At 48.8% G+C, this 15,787-nt stretch overlaps 1 long non-coding RNA gene across 2 annotated transcripts in view; it reads left to right on the forward strand.

The window, feature by feature from the left end:
* The window catches only part of LOC118922964 (uncharacterized), a 51,409-nt gene that overhangs the window by 26,213 nt on the left and 9,409 nt on the right, over nt 1-15,787 (forward strand). For both annotated transcript variants that reach the window (XR_008997241.1, XR_005028962.2), the window contains exon 2: nt 14,994-15,092. This is a non-coding gene — a long non-coding RNA (uncharacterized LOC118922964). The remainder of the gene's footprint in view (nt 1-14,993; nt 15,093-15,787) is intronic.

The raw sequence follows: 15,787 nt of genomic DNA on the forward strand, positions 1-15,787 counted from the left end.
TGGCCGTGTTTGGGTAAATCTCCACAGAATTTGCTGACTTCTTGGGCAAAACAACTACTTTCTTTGTAGTTGTCACTTCTTTCTCTTTCAGAACTTTTAGGAAAGTCTCAGGAACCAGCTTTAGGGTGTAGGAGGGAGCGGTGGGGGTCCAACCCTAAGTGACGAAGCGCATAGAATGAAAAAGAGGAGCATCTTTGGTCTGAGACCTAGTTTAAAATCCCAGCTCTATTGCATTTTGGCTGCCACGCCTGTTCTCACCTGTGACAGGTGAATGGCCATCTGCACTTGGCAGAGTTTTCTTGCGGCCCAGGTGAGAGCTGATGCTTGGTATCTCCTGGGAACTCGGTATTTTTAGTCCTGTTTGTTTGTGTTCCTGTCTCAGAGGCCTTACTGGGTCTCAGGGTCTTCCCTGTGACATTCAAGGTGGGGTTACAACAGGGCTTGGAGAGTACATGTTGGCTGGGATGGGAAGCCAGCTCCCGTGATAGAGAACAGATGACTTCCCCTCAGACACCTGGAAATACAGCCCCAAAGGATTGGCTCCAGAGCTTCAGAACAACCGTACCTCTCTGCTGGCAGCTGGGCTCTGGGCTCTGGCCAAACTCGATCAGGAAAGAAAAGGTTAGAAGCTCTGAAGACCAAGGTTAGCTGCCCAACAGACCTCCCTGGCAAGTTTGTCCTAGAATTGTTTCACTTGGAGCTCTTTATCTTCATTTCTTATCAAGCCTGCAACAAGCAGTGGATGTCTGCAGGCTGTTTGGAGAGCCAGGGGTTGAAGCTCTGGGTTCTTCTCTTTCCTCACTAGCTTAGAGCAGCAGCACCGTGTAAGGAAGGGCTCATCGGCAGCTCTGTCTCTGTTCCCGTAGCCATTCCGCTGTGGCTGGGCACTCAGGTGGCTTCCACCGTGCAGCACTGTGATGAACATGGCAAACAGCCCGAGTAACCGTCAGGGAAAATGGCAAAGAGAAGGGCCACCCTTGATCTACAGATCAGATTTCCCAGGAAGGAAAATCGAGCAATTTAAAGCAAATCTGAAAACATTTTGAAGGAAGTCTTCCTAAAATATTTCCCACCCTTTCCTGCCTTAGCCAACAGAGCATACAGATAAGGCCCTCTGTCAAGCGTTAGGATCAGCAGCACAGCCATCAGCTGTGGCCCTTCCGTGCTGTAATGGCTGGGGCCTTTGAAAGCAAAGCTGCTTCGGGAACCAGGGCCAGTGGCTGAAAAGCAAACAAAATCTCTCCCCCGCATCACTCAAGGGGGAGTGGTGGTGGCATGCTTTGCATGCTTCAACAGGAGACACAAATAAACTTTAGCTCTGGCGGGGTGTCAGCTTCCCTACATAGACCAGAGAGGGACAGTCTGCATTCTGGCAGTTTCTTTAGTCATTTTGGCTATTATATTTTTAATGTAGTAAATTTGATTCTGCTATTTGGTTCTCTTCCAAATCTGCCATGTATGTCCCTGTTTATAATGTCTAGTTTGGGCAATGTTTTTCAGGTTTGGCTTTTACCTCTTTGAACTTAGAAGGCATAGCAATTTATAGTCCTGTCTGATAATGCTGAGGATCCAGTGTCTGGAGTGTGTACCTCTTATTTATTTTTTTCCTACCAGTTTTCACTCCTGATGTCTTGTCTCCTGTGACTTGGTTATCTATGATTGTAGGATACTATGTTTGAAAAATTATGGAAATAATTTGAGGCCTAGGATGATACTGTCTTCCTCTAAAGAGGATTTTAGATTTATTTTGTAGATTGCTGGGAGGGCCTCTAAATCTTAGATAACCTTGGTCTAAGTTTGGGACTTGAGGCTCCTGGGCCCCTCAAATGTCTCAGAGCAGGGGGCAGTCCTTGCAAGTCCCTGCTTACTTCTTATCCACCCTTAAGTGGGGGATATATCCCTTCGTGCTTTGTGATTTCTTCCCCCCTGTACTTCTAAAACTTGTATATAGTGATCATAGAATGTTGTTCTATTAGAACAAATAATCATGTAAATTTAAAAAAAAGGGAGAGATCATTCAGTTGTTGAGTTTCTATATTTGAAAGTGCTCACTGAAGAGACCCCAGTTATCTGGGTATCAGTGGACATATGTGGTGGATCAGCCCTTGCCTGCAGAAGGAAAAGATAGTAAAGGAGGCCCCTGTGTACTTGAACCCAGAACAGAAACCACAGAGGTTGCAGCCCCCCTGCTCTCACTTAGGGACCTCAAGGCCTGCACCAAGTTACCTGTCTACATGGTGTGAGTCTCGTCCACTATCCAGTCAATAGTGGCTCCCAGTCTTGCTCAGACTGGAATCTACATCATCACCACTACATTTCACCTTCCCCATGTTAACAAAACACTTCACATAGCCAGATACTAGGCAGTGCTTTGAATGGACCATCATTTATTTGATCATTCTCCTAATGTCGGATATTTAGGCTGTTTACATTTCCTCCTTATTATTAAATATTTATAATGGACATTTTTGTGCCTAGCTCTTTACTAGCATTTTGAATTATATCTTTGTGGGTAGATTCCCACCAATGGATCAAAGGATATGAACACTAGTCGGGTATTTGATATGTAGTGCCAAATTACTTTCTAGAAAGTGTATTCCAATTAATACACCCACCAGGAGCATACAAGAGAGGCGGCTGTATTCCTTGCCACCACCGGGTATATAATTAAAAGTTTTTGGCTAACTTGGTAAGTGAAAAATGGGATCCCCTCATCATTTAATTTGCATTTCACACGATCCCTTTAATGCAGTTCCTCTCTTGGTGAAATCACTTTTTGTGCAGTTAGCACCTCTTTGATAGAAGCAGCCTTTAAAATGGGGACAATTACTCCAGCTAAAAGCTTTCTCTTTTTAACATTTATTGGAAAATAGGTACATTGCAGAATGCACTACCTCATACTCTCTATTGAGTTCTTCACAGTCTTTTGCTTGGGTACTTGGCTGTTTTCCTTCCAGAGCAAAGGGTGGCATCCTGAGGCAAAAAGAATGAATGCACTTGAAACCAGAAGGTTGATATAATAAGTGGGAAAAGGCAGACTACAGAACAATATAATATGATTCTATTACATTTTTAAAAGTGACATATGCATTAAAAAAATCATCTAGAAGGACATAGCTCAAACCACTGATGGTGGTTTTCTGGGTAGGTTAGGATTTGGGGAAATTTGATAACTTGTACCATATAGACTTTGTGATTTTTTTTTTACACTGAACAAGTGTTGCTTTCATAATCCAATAAAATAATGAAGATATTTCAGTTTTGAAAAGAAGCCTGTTTTAGCAACTGGTTATGAATGGAAAAAAATGCCATTCTGTCTTGACATGCTTGTGTTCCTCTTCTTCCCTCTCCCTTTACAGATATGTATTTTTATATTTTAAAATTTAATATTGAATGTATTTTAATATTTATAAATATTATGTGTATATTATTTAAACCGTGTCTCTATAAAATAAAAGAACCACTTGATGCATTGATGCTTCTGCTCTGTGTAGCTCCTGGGGGTCAACAGGATCTGTCGGTGCAGCTTCCCCATGGGCAGAGCAGAACTGTTGTGTACATCCTTCTGTGCCTGATTCTGAAAACGGTTTTAGATGGGATGGAGAGAAAGCCAGTATATACTGAAGGTCAGTTCCCTTCCATGACAGCTTTGTGAGACAGGTATTCTCAGCCTGGTATTTTGAGGAGACTGAAGCTCCAGAGGGTGAATTAACTTGGTCAGCAGGCCCAGAAGCAAGCAGTGGAGTTAGGATTCAGACCTAAGGATGCCTGGTTCCAAAGGCTGCCAGCTTGATGACTGTACCTGGTGCCTCCATTAGGGGAAGTGAGAGGTTCTAAGTCCCTTGCTTCTCCCTGGAACCACGGCACATGCAGGAGAAGCAGGGCCTGGTCCTTAAGCCCAGAGACACATTCCAGCCACTTCACGTAGTGGAGGAGGCATGCGACATACACATGCAGGGGCCTGTGAGCTCCCTGCAGCCAGGCCAGAGGGTTTCCTAGCTAAAGTGGCTCTAGGGATTCAGCTGTAGGATTCTGTGGGACTAATGCCACCAGCCACTCTGCCTGTGTCTGCCCCTCTGTGTGCTGCTATCAGCTGGCCCCCCTGCCCTCTGCTTCATTGGGTCTGATGCTTGGTCACTGGGTGACCTGCATCAGATGCTCCAAGGGTGCTGGCTTGACCAAGATTCCTGGCCACTCCTCTGAATTGGGTTTTCTAGGGCGTGTGATGGTTAATTTTGTGTGTCATCTTGACTGGGCCACTGGATGCCCAAATATCTGGATAAACTTTATTTCTGGGTGTGTCTGTGAGGGTGTTCTGGAAGAGATTAGTACTTCAGCTGAGGAAAGAAGATGGCTCTCGGCAATGCGGGTGTGTCTATGCAATCTGCTCAGGGCCTGAACAGAACAGAAAGGAGGAGGCGTGTTGGACTGGCTCTCTGGCTGACTCATTGAGCCGGGCCACCCATCTTCCCTACCCTCAGCACTCAGGCCCTAAGACTCAGACTGGAATCTACACCATCAGCTCTCCAGCCCTCAGGTTTTTGAAATACACCACTGGCTTTCTGGGTCTCCAGCCCAGATTGTGGGAAGGTCCCAGCCTCCATGAGCACATAAGCCCAATCAATACCTTATTATAAATCTGTCAACTCACTCACTCACTCTGGGTTCTGTTTCTCTGGAGAGCCCTGAGGAACACAGGCTTTGGTACTGGAGTGGTTCTAGAAGAACATGATTTTTGAGGATGTTTCCGGCTCTGGTTCTAGGGCTCTGGAAATGGCTTTCCGATTGGATTTAAAGTCACTAATGACTCTTTTCCAGCAGTAAAGAAAGCACTGATAGTCCACGGTGTGACCTGGCCCTAGAATTTCTCAAAATACCTGCACTGGATATTCTTAATCAGCCTCTTATAAGAAGCAAGGAGCTGGTACTGCTGAACATTTTTGCAAAACTAATGAATACGATGTTGGTGGGTTGCTCTCCTGTTGCTGGACAAAGTGGTGGAAGACAGGGAAGAGCTCAGGGATTCCAATTTCAAGCTCCAACACCTAAGAAGGACCTGCCACCTTCTAGGCATGCCCTGAAGGAGCTCTTCTCTCGGGTGGCTGCAGGGCTGAGTGCTGAAAATCAAATCGGAGTCTCATCCTGCAACTGGCTGAATTATGATGCAAGTCCAACTCCCAGTCTCTTGAGGCATCTACTACTAAAGTGAGGGCGATGGTTAGGGAAGAATGGGATCCTTTTTTGGATTGGGGTGAGACTGTGTGGGGAGACCCTGAAGAAGCTGGGGACACTGAACCCTTATTTCTGATGAGTCATCTTTGGCAGTGGGCTAGGTCTCCCCATCCCCAGTGGTAGCAGCCTTCCACCCCTCAAGGAGGGGATTAGCCCTGCGTTTCCCCAAGGAGACTCTAATGGCCTCCCCTGAGCCTAGCTGCCATGAAAGACAATGCTGCCTCCCCTAAGGACCCACCTCCACCACCCCTCTTTGCTTCTAGGCCTATACCTAGACTCAAGTCCCAGCAGTCCCCAAAGGTGAGGTACAAAGTATGACCCAGGGAGGTGTGCTGCCTTCCCAGAGAGCTGCTTGAGTCTTCCAAATGTAGGCAGGCAGAAACTGGTGCTGACAAGTGGGGTGCTGCTGTAAGGGATTCCTGAAAATGCAGATGGAGACATGAAGGGAACTTTAAAGGTGGTTCTGGTGAGGACTCAGGCAGAAAGGAGGAAAGGCCTCCCCGACTCCCCCAGTCTATGCCCCTGGCAGGCGGCTCTTTGGCAGTTGCCCTAGAACCAAAAAGGCTGGGACGGGCCTCACCAGCCTTCAGAGCCCAAGCTCCCACTCCTGCTCTGGAGTCAGGCTGCCTTGGACCGCTGATGAAGGGAACTGCCAGGGGCAGCCTGGGAATGTGAGAGAGACCCTGGCTTGGCGCTGGAAGACAAGGGTTTGAGTCTTGGCTCTGCTGTTCCCTAGCTGTGTGGGGTGGTGGAAAGAGCAGGCTTTGGAGGTGGGCCTTACACTGGGTTGGGCTTCGCTCTTCACCCTCCTCGTAGGTCAGGGCACCCTTAACAAGGCCCAGGCCGTGCCCATGCTTGCCTGTTCTCCTGCTGGGGGCAGCAGGAAACCCCGAAGTCCAGCCCATCGCAGTCAAGTCTCCCATCCTGTCCTGTCACACGTCCAGGAGTCTGCTGGTGCTGAGGAGTCCCTGAGAATGGCTGGCGTAGCCTTTGGCCCTTCAGAGCAGTGGGGATACAAGGCAGCCATATTACAACTGTGAGAACAAAGCTCAAACTCTAAGGATGACAGATGGGAACACAGACTGAGACAGCTGATGCTGTTTATCTCTGGACAGCTTATGTGAGAAAAATGAACCCACATGTGCTGAAGCCCCTGTTAACTGAGGTTCTTCCTCCTAACAGCCAAGTGGATGGGATCCTGACTGAGGGGGAAGGGGCACTGCCCTCCCCAGTAACGGGGGCAGTCTAGTCAGGGCCCTTCTGAGACTTGTTTTCCAGACACAGAACTTCAGCCTCTGCTGCCCGCGGGGAGCCCATATGCTTAGGGGTGGGGAAGCTTTTTTAAAGCCTCTTGCTGCCTCAGGACTCTGGTGGAAGGGAGCCGGCAGAGGCGGTGGGAAAGTGGGATGGGGGCTGTTTGCAGTCCGACTCGGGTTGGCTCTGTGGATTCCTGCCTCAGGTCATCCTGGCTGTCTGCTGAGGGCGGGGTAGACCCTGCAAGTCAGGTAAGGGCCCCAGCTGTCGGGAAGGGGAAGGCATGGAATGGTCATAGACAAATGAGGACCAAAGTTCTGGTGACTTTGATGGGGACCTTTGTATCAGAAAAGGCTCCCTGGAGGAGCGGGCCTTGGTCAAGGTCGTGAAACCTGCGCCTGATTGGCTATAGCGGCAGGGAGGACGACAAACCTCCAGGCGGCATCTCCTGGCTTTGGCTCATGCGCGTCCCAAGTCCCACCTGGACTGTCTTTGCTTATAACTGCCTCCTCTCCTTTGCCTGTCTTCTGGCCAGCCGGTCTGTGAGCTCCCAGAGGGTAGGCACGAAGTGTTCATCTCTGTGATGCGTAACAGGCATTTACTGAAACTGCCGGGGAAAGGAAGAGGTTATGGGCAATGTGAGACCCTAAGTGCAGGGTGGGTGTCTCCACACCAGGGGGAGGCAGTGAGCTGATGGGTCTGGGGACGCAGGCCACGCAGAGCGCAGGCTGGAAAAAGGTCTTCCAGTTGTGTTTCCTCATGACATTTCAGGGAATTCCAGGGTAAGGTCTTTTCCTTGAGAAGCCTTGGGGTATTTCCTTTAACTTTTGGCTACTGGCATTGACATACAGGAGTGGGGCTTCCGCTGACCACACATCCTCTGCACTTTGGCTTGAGCTAGAGAAACTTGAAATGAATTAGCTGAGTGTATAATGCTTTCCATCTCCCAGGAGCTCATCACCTCCCCGGATTACAGAGATGCAGTGAGCTTGCTCCCTGACCTCTGGGACTGGAGTGAAACGAGAAGGGGCCTGCTTCCTGTTTGGACTCTGCCACTGACTGGGTGGATATGGGCTGGTCTCGGCCTTTTTGGGGGCTGTTTCCCCCCTGGGACTGGATGATCTTCTAGCTCTGGACATTCTAACTATTGTGCCCCCATGACTCCTAATCCTGGCTGCCAGAATGTGGGGCCCTGAGGCCATGGGTTGAGGCCCCCATCTTCCATGGGAGCTTCGGGCACTCCCATCTCCCAAGACAATGGTGTTGATAACCGGAATATACTAAACACAGGCATTGTGCTAAAGGCCTTCCACACATGATCTCACTTGCCACACAACCTCCATGAGCAGGAGGCTGCTACCATTCCGTTTTACAGGTAGGAGAAGAGAAGCTGAGAAGGCTGAGTCAAGCTCTCAGCCGTCTGTGCACGTAAAGGACCGCCCTATTTGTAGTATGATGAAGTAAATATCTCCCACATTTTGTTAGGCTGGTTGGCTTTATGCAGTGATGGCGGAACAAAGGTTTGGCTCCTCTAAGAAGCAAGGTGGTAAAAGGAGGAAGGGTTCAGGTGGAGAGAAGGGCCCTGGGTGAGGGGGGCAGAGACAGTGAGGGGAAGGGGAGTTCTGAACTCGCCGGGCGCCTGGTGGCAGGGCACAGTGCTCACAGGGATGACCAGAGGCTGCGAGCGCTGGCTCAGGTTTGAGTACTCCAGGCTGGCTTCAGTTCCCCTGGCTATGCTGGGGAAACAACTAGGTTCTGAAATCAGCCTTTAAGACTGATTTCGGGTCTAGCTTGTGGGTGAGCTGTAATTACATCTATTATACCTGTCTTGAATGATTCACAGATGGCAGGGGCTTACGTAGGAGCAATGTTCCTCTTAATTTTTTTTTTAATTTACATTTTCCGGTGACTCACTGGAGTTGAGAGTACAGTCTCATTGACGGGAGAAGAATAGGTAGGGAGAGGAAAAGAAATGTCATTACGTCCATTGGAGACAAGTAAAATTGTCCAAAGCATGCCCAGGTGATCTGGATTCACGTCCTATGGGTTCAAACCTACCGCCTACTCTCTAAGCCTCTTCCGTCTCCCTTTCCTGGAAGAAGGAGACAGGTCTGTAGCCCCAGGATGCTGCTGGGACATTTATGCTCTGGGCCAGAAGGATCTGGGTTTATATCCCTGTTCTGACCCAATGCTTGCTGTGTGATTCTGAACAGTTTCTTTAACCTCTCTGAGCCTCAGTTTTCTCATCCACAAATTGGGAAAACCTAATGCCAGCTTTGCAGATAGCTGGGAGGATTACATGAGCTAATGTATATTAAACACTTCACTGTTATTCTCATCGCTATATGCCAATATTTATTAATGCTTATAGTGCACTGAGCACTTTACATGTTGTATCTTAGTCCTTAAAGCAATCCTGTGGGTAAGGGCTATTATTGTCTTGTTTATAAGTGAGGAAACTGAGCTCAGAGAGGTTAAATGACTGGCCAAGGTCACACAGCTAGTGAATGGCAGAGCTTGGGGGACTGGAGCTCAGGTCTAGCTGACTTCAAAGCTCCCAGTAGAAAAGTAGACTTTGTCCCTGATCCCAGCTCTACTTATTCCATAGGAAATGGGCTTGTCTTTCCTGTTCCTTGAAGCAAACTTGCCTGGATTTGAGTCCCTCCAACTTCCCCATTCCTAGTACCTGCCCATCAACCTTTCGGGCACCCCCATTAGAAACCCAGGGTTATCTTTGGCCCCTTTGCTCACCTCCCGTGTTCTTCAATTATCATCGTGGTGGCACCATCCAAGCAGAGGCCAGGACCCAGATCCCCACCTGACCCTTGCACTCCCGTCCTTGTTCCCCCAGGCCCCCCAGTCAAGTTCTTGCCACAGCCACTCTCACCCGCTGTGGCCAATTTCAGCCATTTCTTGGTTGGTCTTTTGCCTGCCTGCTGCAGGCATGCCATTCCCTCTTGAAACCTTCAGTGGCTCTCCACGCGGCCATACTCAGCATTGACTCCTGAGCCCAGCGTGGACTCCCCATGTGGCACTGGGTCAGTGCCTCCTTCTCCCAGGAGAATGAGACCCTCCCAGGGTAACTCCTCTCCTAGTCGTGCGGAAAGCAGACCAGAGCTGAGCTCCCATGAGGGCAGAGGGCTGGGTCTTGGCTGGGCTACCTTCCTTTCTGCATCCCTGGGGCACTGCAAAAACAGCAAGGCCCTTCTGGGCTGCATGCTTGTACCCTGAGGCCTCCCCTGCCATGTCCTGAGATGTGAGTGGGTGCTCGGTCTCGGGTCTCTGCTGACTGGGGTGCCTGAGAGCTGGTGGTGCCCCATTGCTTTTGGGGCAGTGTCAGAAGGGAGGAGTCCTGGGAAAGTCAGCCAGCAGCCTGCCCCAGCCCCAGCCTCGTAGTTGTCCTGCAGAGCCAAGCTGTCCGCTCACAGGGATTGCCATGCGCTCTTCCTTCCTGCCACAGCAGACATGCTCTGGCTTTGCCTGTGCTTCTGGGAGTGAGGTATTTCCCCACTGGCTTATCCAGAGCCTCTTGGCCACTTCCTGTTGGCCTCTGGCTAGTGGGCCTTGAGGGGAGACTCTCTCCCTTTGCTTTCCCAGAGGAGATCTGGAATGTCCACCTCACAAAGCTGCGCCCAGCTCAGCGGGGCCTGGACCTCACACCAGAAGAGGAAAGGGGTGAGCCTGGGCTGAAGCCTGAAGCTCCCGGACAGGCCACTGAGTTTCCCAGAAAGCAAGCTTCATTCCGAGGCTCACAGCAGAGGCCCAGGGATGGGTGAGGACCCTGAGTGGCTGATACTCGGTGTGAGATGTGGCTGCTGCTTGTTCTGAGGGGCTGGCTTGTCCAACAGATGGGAAATGCAGTGTGAGCCCTGGTGACCCCTATACTGAGAACAGGGGTCCCTGGGGGCTCTGTTCTGTCCACCAAGTGTACTGGGCCTGACACCCCTGCAGCTGCTGGGAGCTAAGGCAGTGACGGCTCTCCCGCACAAGGAGTTCACAGTCCTGTTGTGGAAGCAGATAGGATGATTCTGTGATTTCTGGCTCACTGGGGAGTCACTTCACAGGCATCTAAACAGGAAATGTTAACTCTTTCACATTGCTTTCCATTATGTTAGCTTGAACCCCTCTTTTCTGTCCCTTGACACATTTGGGCAGATTTCATAGCTTCCTGGTCCCTTTGGGATGTGGTGGTTTATGGTGGCTGGTGGGCCCGGCTTCTTCTTCCAGGCAGGAAGGTACTAGGTTCTTGGCCCCTTTTGCTCTTAGCTCTGGGCCTCAGCTCGGTTCTGGGACATGACCTATTAAGATGGAGTACAGGGACCTGAGGAATCAAAGAGGAGGCCACTCAGCCAGCCCGGGGCTCAGGAAAGGCTTCTGGGCAACCTCTCCCTGCCAGATGCTGCTGGACTCCCAATTCCCTCAGGGGACGGTGCTTGATTGCTGTGACAATGATCTCCCCTTCCATGTGTGTCCTAGGAGCTCCAAGCACCTGTTTCAGAGCCCTTGTGACTCTGAGGGCCGGGGCCCCTCCGTGTCCCTGGTGCCCATGAGGCAAATCAATGAGCAGATGCCAGTGGAGGAAGTTTGCTTTCTTGTGCCTTGGCTGATGGGGTCTCTTGGGATCCTAGAAAAATGTGAATTGTTCTGCAAGAATTTCTAGAAGGGGAGGTGGCTCAATTGATCAGGGGCTGGCAGGCTGTGATCTGGTCTCTGCTCAGCCATGCAGGAGGCTTGTCTCTGGTCAGACCAGGCATCATCTTCCTCCTGCTCATCTGGTACCCCCACCTCCAGTGCCTGCTTCCTCATCCATGATGGCAATCCCCCTGCCTCACACCAGCTCTGCAGTCCACTTAGAACCAAGCTCAAATCATACAGTGCCTTCCACTCCTTCCAAGGTTATGCCTATGGGACTGCGTCCTTTCCGATGACATTCTGATCCACAATCTATTTATAACAATGACTCATCCACCACCTAAACTTCTGCAGGAAGAGTTTAGCTTAGCAGCCAACTCCTCTGGAATGTAAAACAGTTTGCGCTAGTAAATGATCACCATTTCATTTCCCTGAGATTGTGCATCCTTGGCCTCCTCTTGACCCTATGGCCAGATCGCTTAGTGATTCCCCCCACCTCCACCCGCCGAGGTGCCACTGGCTCCTCCTCCTGTTTATCAAGAATTCTGCCGACTGGCGACCTGCACAGCTGGGCAAGTTCCTCTTCACCACTGACCTTGAGACTGAGACTTCCTTGCTGCGCAGCTGGGAAGGCCTCTGCTGGATGATTTCCCTTTGTTTTCATATTGTTTGCTTGTGAATGAGCTAAAGTTGGGAAGGGGGCAGGGAGTGGCTGAATCTGGAAGCAAGCCCTGAGCCACATCCCCCTTGGCCTGCGGCTGCCTTCTTACCCAGAACCCCAGCCTCCGCAGGTGTGGTACGGACAGAGACCCTTTGTGCCCTGCTGCTCATGCCTGTGCCCACTTTAAAGTGACTGGCTGGTAGAGGGAGTAGTTACCAACTGAAGCCAGTTCCACCTCTTCCCCCGCACCAAGTCCAGGGCAGCCTCTTGCACAGGAGCAGGTAGGTCTGCTACCTCCTGTGGCCCTGGGGCTTAAAGGACGCTAGCAGGGACAAGGTACTTGCAGTCAGGCTCCCCCCCACTTTGTCAGCCGACCCCCTTGCTGCCTACTTTAAAGAAAATATGGTGAGGTCCCCTCGGTTTCCCATCCGTGTCCCACCTATAAGCTTTCCACACCCCCAGACCTCCTGGCCTTTCATTGTAGTGGTCGAGGGGTGCCTCTCTCCCATGGCCCTGCTCTAGAATCCAACCCCACACCGCCCCCGTTATGGTTCGCTGGCCATGGTCAGTCTAGAATTCCGGCTCTGCAGGCTCTGTGTCACCACCAGACTACAGACCCTGCAGCCCCCTCTGCCTCAGGGTCACCTGTAACTAGCCCTTCTCTATGGCAGTCACTGCGCCGACTTCTGCCCCCTGCCCCTCATTGCACACTAACTATTCTTTCCTCCTGGTTGGCACATCCAGGGCCATCCTCCAAGTGCCAAGCTTCACTGACCTCTCCGTGGCCTTTGACATCCTCGATCCCTGTCCCCCCTGGCTGCTGCTGTGTCACCCTCTCCCAGGTCTCAGGCACCCCAGCCTCCATTCCCTCCTCATGGTGCCTCACACCCCTGCCGCAGCCACCAACTGCATGTCCTGCCTGTGGTCTCCCCTTCAGTCCTTCCCTGTCAACTAGGGGATGCCTCAGATGCCCCATCCCCCATCCGTAACTCCCCATTCTGCGGGGCATACAAGGCCCCCAGGACCAGTTCTCACCTGCCTCTGGCCTCATCACCCCTCACATTTTTATGTCACTGCTCCAAACCCTATTTTCCAGCCATCCTGAAATCCCAGATTAACTTTCCTCACATTTCTTTGCCGACAGAACCTTCTTACCAGCCCTTCCTTTGGCTGAGTCCCAATCCTCATTCGGAGCTCTGCAGGCTTGTCCCTCTAGCAGGCAGGCAGTCTCCGGGGACCAGCTTTCCCCTCCCGGTTGGGCTCATGTCTCTTCGTGGGGCTCATCCCCCTGCACTGAACTGTCTGTCTACACGTCTGCTACCTGCATTGACCCCTACTTCCACTCTACTATCCCAACACTCCAGTCTGGGTCTAAATCCCTTTATTTTTATGCTACCCTGGAGTGATTCCCTTCCTTTAGAGCACTTAACTTAGTATTATGTGTGTGTGTGTGTATCTATCTATCTATCTATCTATCTATCTACCTACCTACACGACAGTTCTCCAAAGATGCTCCACATTGCTAATCATCAGGGGAATGCAAATTAAAACCACAATGAGATATCACATCACACCAGTAAGGATGGCCAGCATCGAAAAGACTAAGAACAACAAATGCTGGCGAGGATGCGGAGAAAGGGGAACCCTTCTACACTGCTGGTGGAAATGTAAACTAGTTCAACCATTGTGGAAAGCAGTATGGAGGTTCCTCAAAAAACTAAAAATAGAAATACCATTTGACCCTGGAATCCCACGCCTTGGAATTTACCCAAAGAATGCAACGTCTCAGATTCGAAAAGACATATGCACCCCTATGTTTATTGCAGCACTTTTTACAATAGCCAAGGTATGGAAGCAACCTAAGTGTCCATCAGTAGGTGAATGGATAAAGAAGAGGTGGTACATATACACAATGGAATACTATTCAGCCATAAGAAAGAAACAAATCCTACCATTTGCAACAACATGGATGGAGCTAGAGGACATTATGCTCAGTGAAATAAGCCAAGCAGAGAAAGACAAGTGCCAAATGATTTCCCTCATTTGTGGAGTGTAACAATGAAGCAAAACTAAAGGAACAAAATGGCAGTAGACTCAGAGACTCCAAGAAGGGAGTAGTGGTTACCAAAGGGGAGGGATGTGGGAGGGCAGGGGGGCAGGGGGGTAGAAGGGGATTGAGGGGTATTATGTTTAGTACACATGGCGTGGGGGATCACGGGGAGAACAGTGCAGCACAGAGAAGGCACATAGTGGATCTCTGGCAACTTGCTGCACTGATGGACAGTGACTGCATTGGGGTATGGGTGGGGACTTGATAATATGGGTGAATGTAGTAACCACATTGTTTTTTCATGTGAAACCTCCTTAAGAGTGTATATCAATCATACCTTAATTTTAAAAAACCCCAAAAACAAACAAAAAACAAGTATTTGATTAATGCCTGTTTCCTCCACCAGGCTGGAAGCTTTGGTTGTATAAAATAAGATATCCTTGTTTTTAAATAGGGATATTGTTTTTCTTTTTAAAGAACATTTAATATTAGTATTTTAAAAGACTAACAAGCACCTGTGTACCCAATACCCAACTTTGTGCAATCTTGCCACCTGCCCTATTTGCCTTCAGATGTTTTTCTTCAAAGAAAAGATTATAGACATGATGGAAGGCCTCTAAGTTTCACTGCATGTCTATGAAAACTTTTACTAAATGTTTAAATATTAAGTAGATACAAATATTTATAAAATATGTATAATGTCTAAGGATTAATGAAACAGTGAACACCTGTGTGCCCAGTTTAGGAAAAAGCATAACTGTGACTTTTAAAGTCTCCTCTCAAATTCTCTTCATCCATTCCCTTTCCTCCTTTCTCAGAAGTAACCATTATCCTGAATTGTGTGTATGATTTTCTTGCTTCTCTTTATACTTATACCACCAAATATATGTGTATCCCTGAACAGTAGGTTGTTTAGTTTTGCTTTATATAATGGAAACATAGTTTGTGTTCTTCTGTGACCTGCTTTTTTTGTTGTTGTTTAACATTTTGCTCTGACTTTATATGTACCCTGAAATTCATTAATGTTGCCTGATGGTTTTATTCTGTTATGTGGACATACCATGCTTTATCCATTTTCCTGTTGACAGATGTGATAGACATTTAGTTTGCCTTTCCCGCCTCCTCACCCACCTGCCTTTTTTTTTCCCCCTCTGGTGCAAACAGTGCTGTAGTGCAGATACCCCTGTCCACTCATGAGACGCCAATGCCCTCCAGCTGAAGACCACCTGCAGCACACCTGGTGTGGAACTTCTGGGTCATAAGGTATGCACTCCTTCACTTTTCCCATATATTGTCGGTCTGCATTCCCACAAGCAGTGTATCGAAGTTCCAGTTGTGTAGTCTCACCAGTGCATAATATTCTCAGACCTCAAAAACTTTGTGCATCTAATGAGTATGAAGTTCTATCTTGTTATTTTCCTGATTGCTGATGAGGTTGAGCATATTTTTTAATATGAGAATATTTGAAATTGTGAATTGCCTGTTTGTATCTTTTGCCTATTCTGTTTGGTGATTTTTCTCCAGAATTGATTTGCAGTTGTTCTTTATACATTTTGAACATGAATCTTTTGGCTGCCAAATATCTTCTCCCAGGCTATAGTTTGTGTTTTATTAGGGGAGAGGGCATTTGGGAGGTTTTCTTTTTTTCAATACAGTGAAATATACAAATCTGAATTGTTATAGTTAAATGTATTTTGACAAATGCATGTGGTCATATAACCACTCCTCTCTCACTGTCATGGTGTATTTGTCACCCCCGTGAGGTCCTTCATGCTCCTTGGCAACCACTGGTTTGACTTCTTTTACTGTATATTAATTTTGCCCGATTCAGAACTTCATATAAATGAAATCATCTACTATGTGTGTCTGGCTTCTTTTGCTCAGCATTATGTTTTTAAGATTCATCCATGTTGTTGCATATATTTTTTAAATTTCTGAATAGATTTCCATTGTATAAA

This window comes from Manis pentadactyla, chromosome 4 (genome assembly GCF_030020395.1).
Source record: "Manis pentadactyla isolate mManPen7 chromosome 4, mManPen7.hap1, whole genome shotgun sequence".
Lineage (NCBI taxonomy): Eukaryota > Metazoa > Chordata > Mammalia > Pholidota > Manidae > Manis > Manis pentadactyla.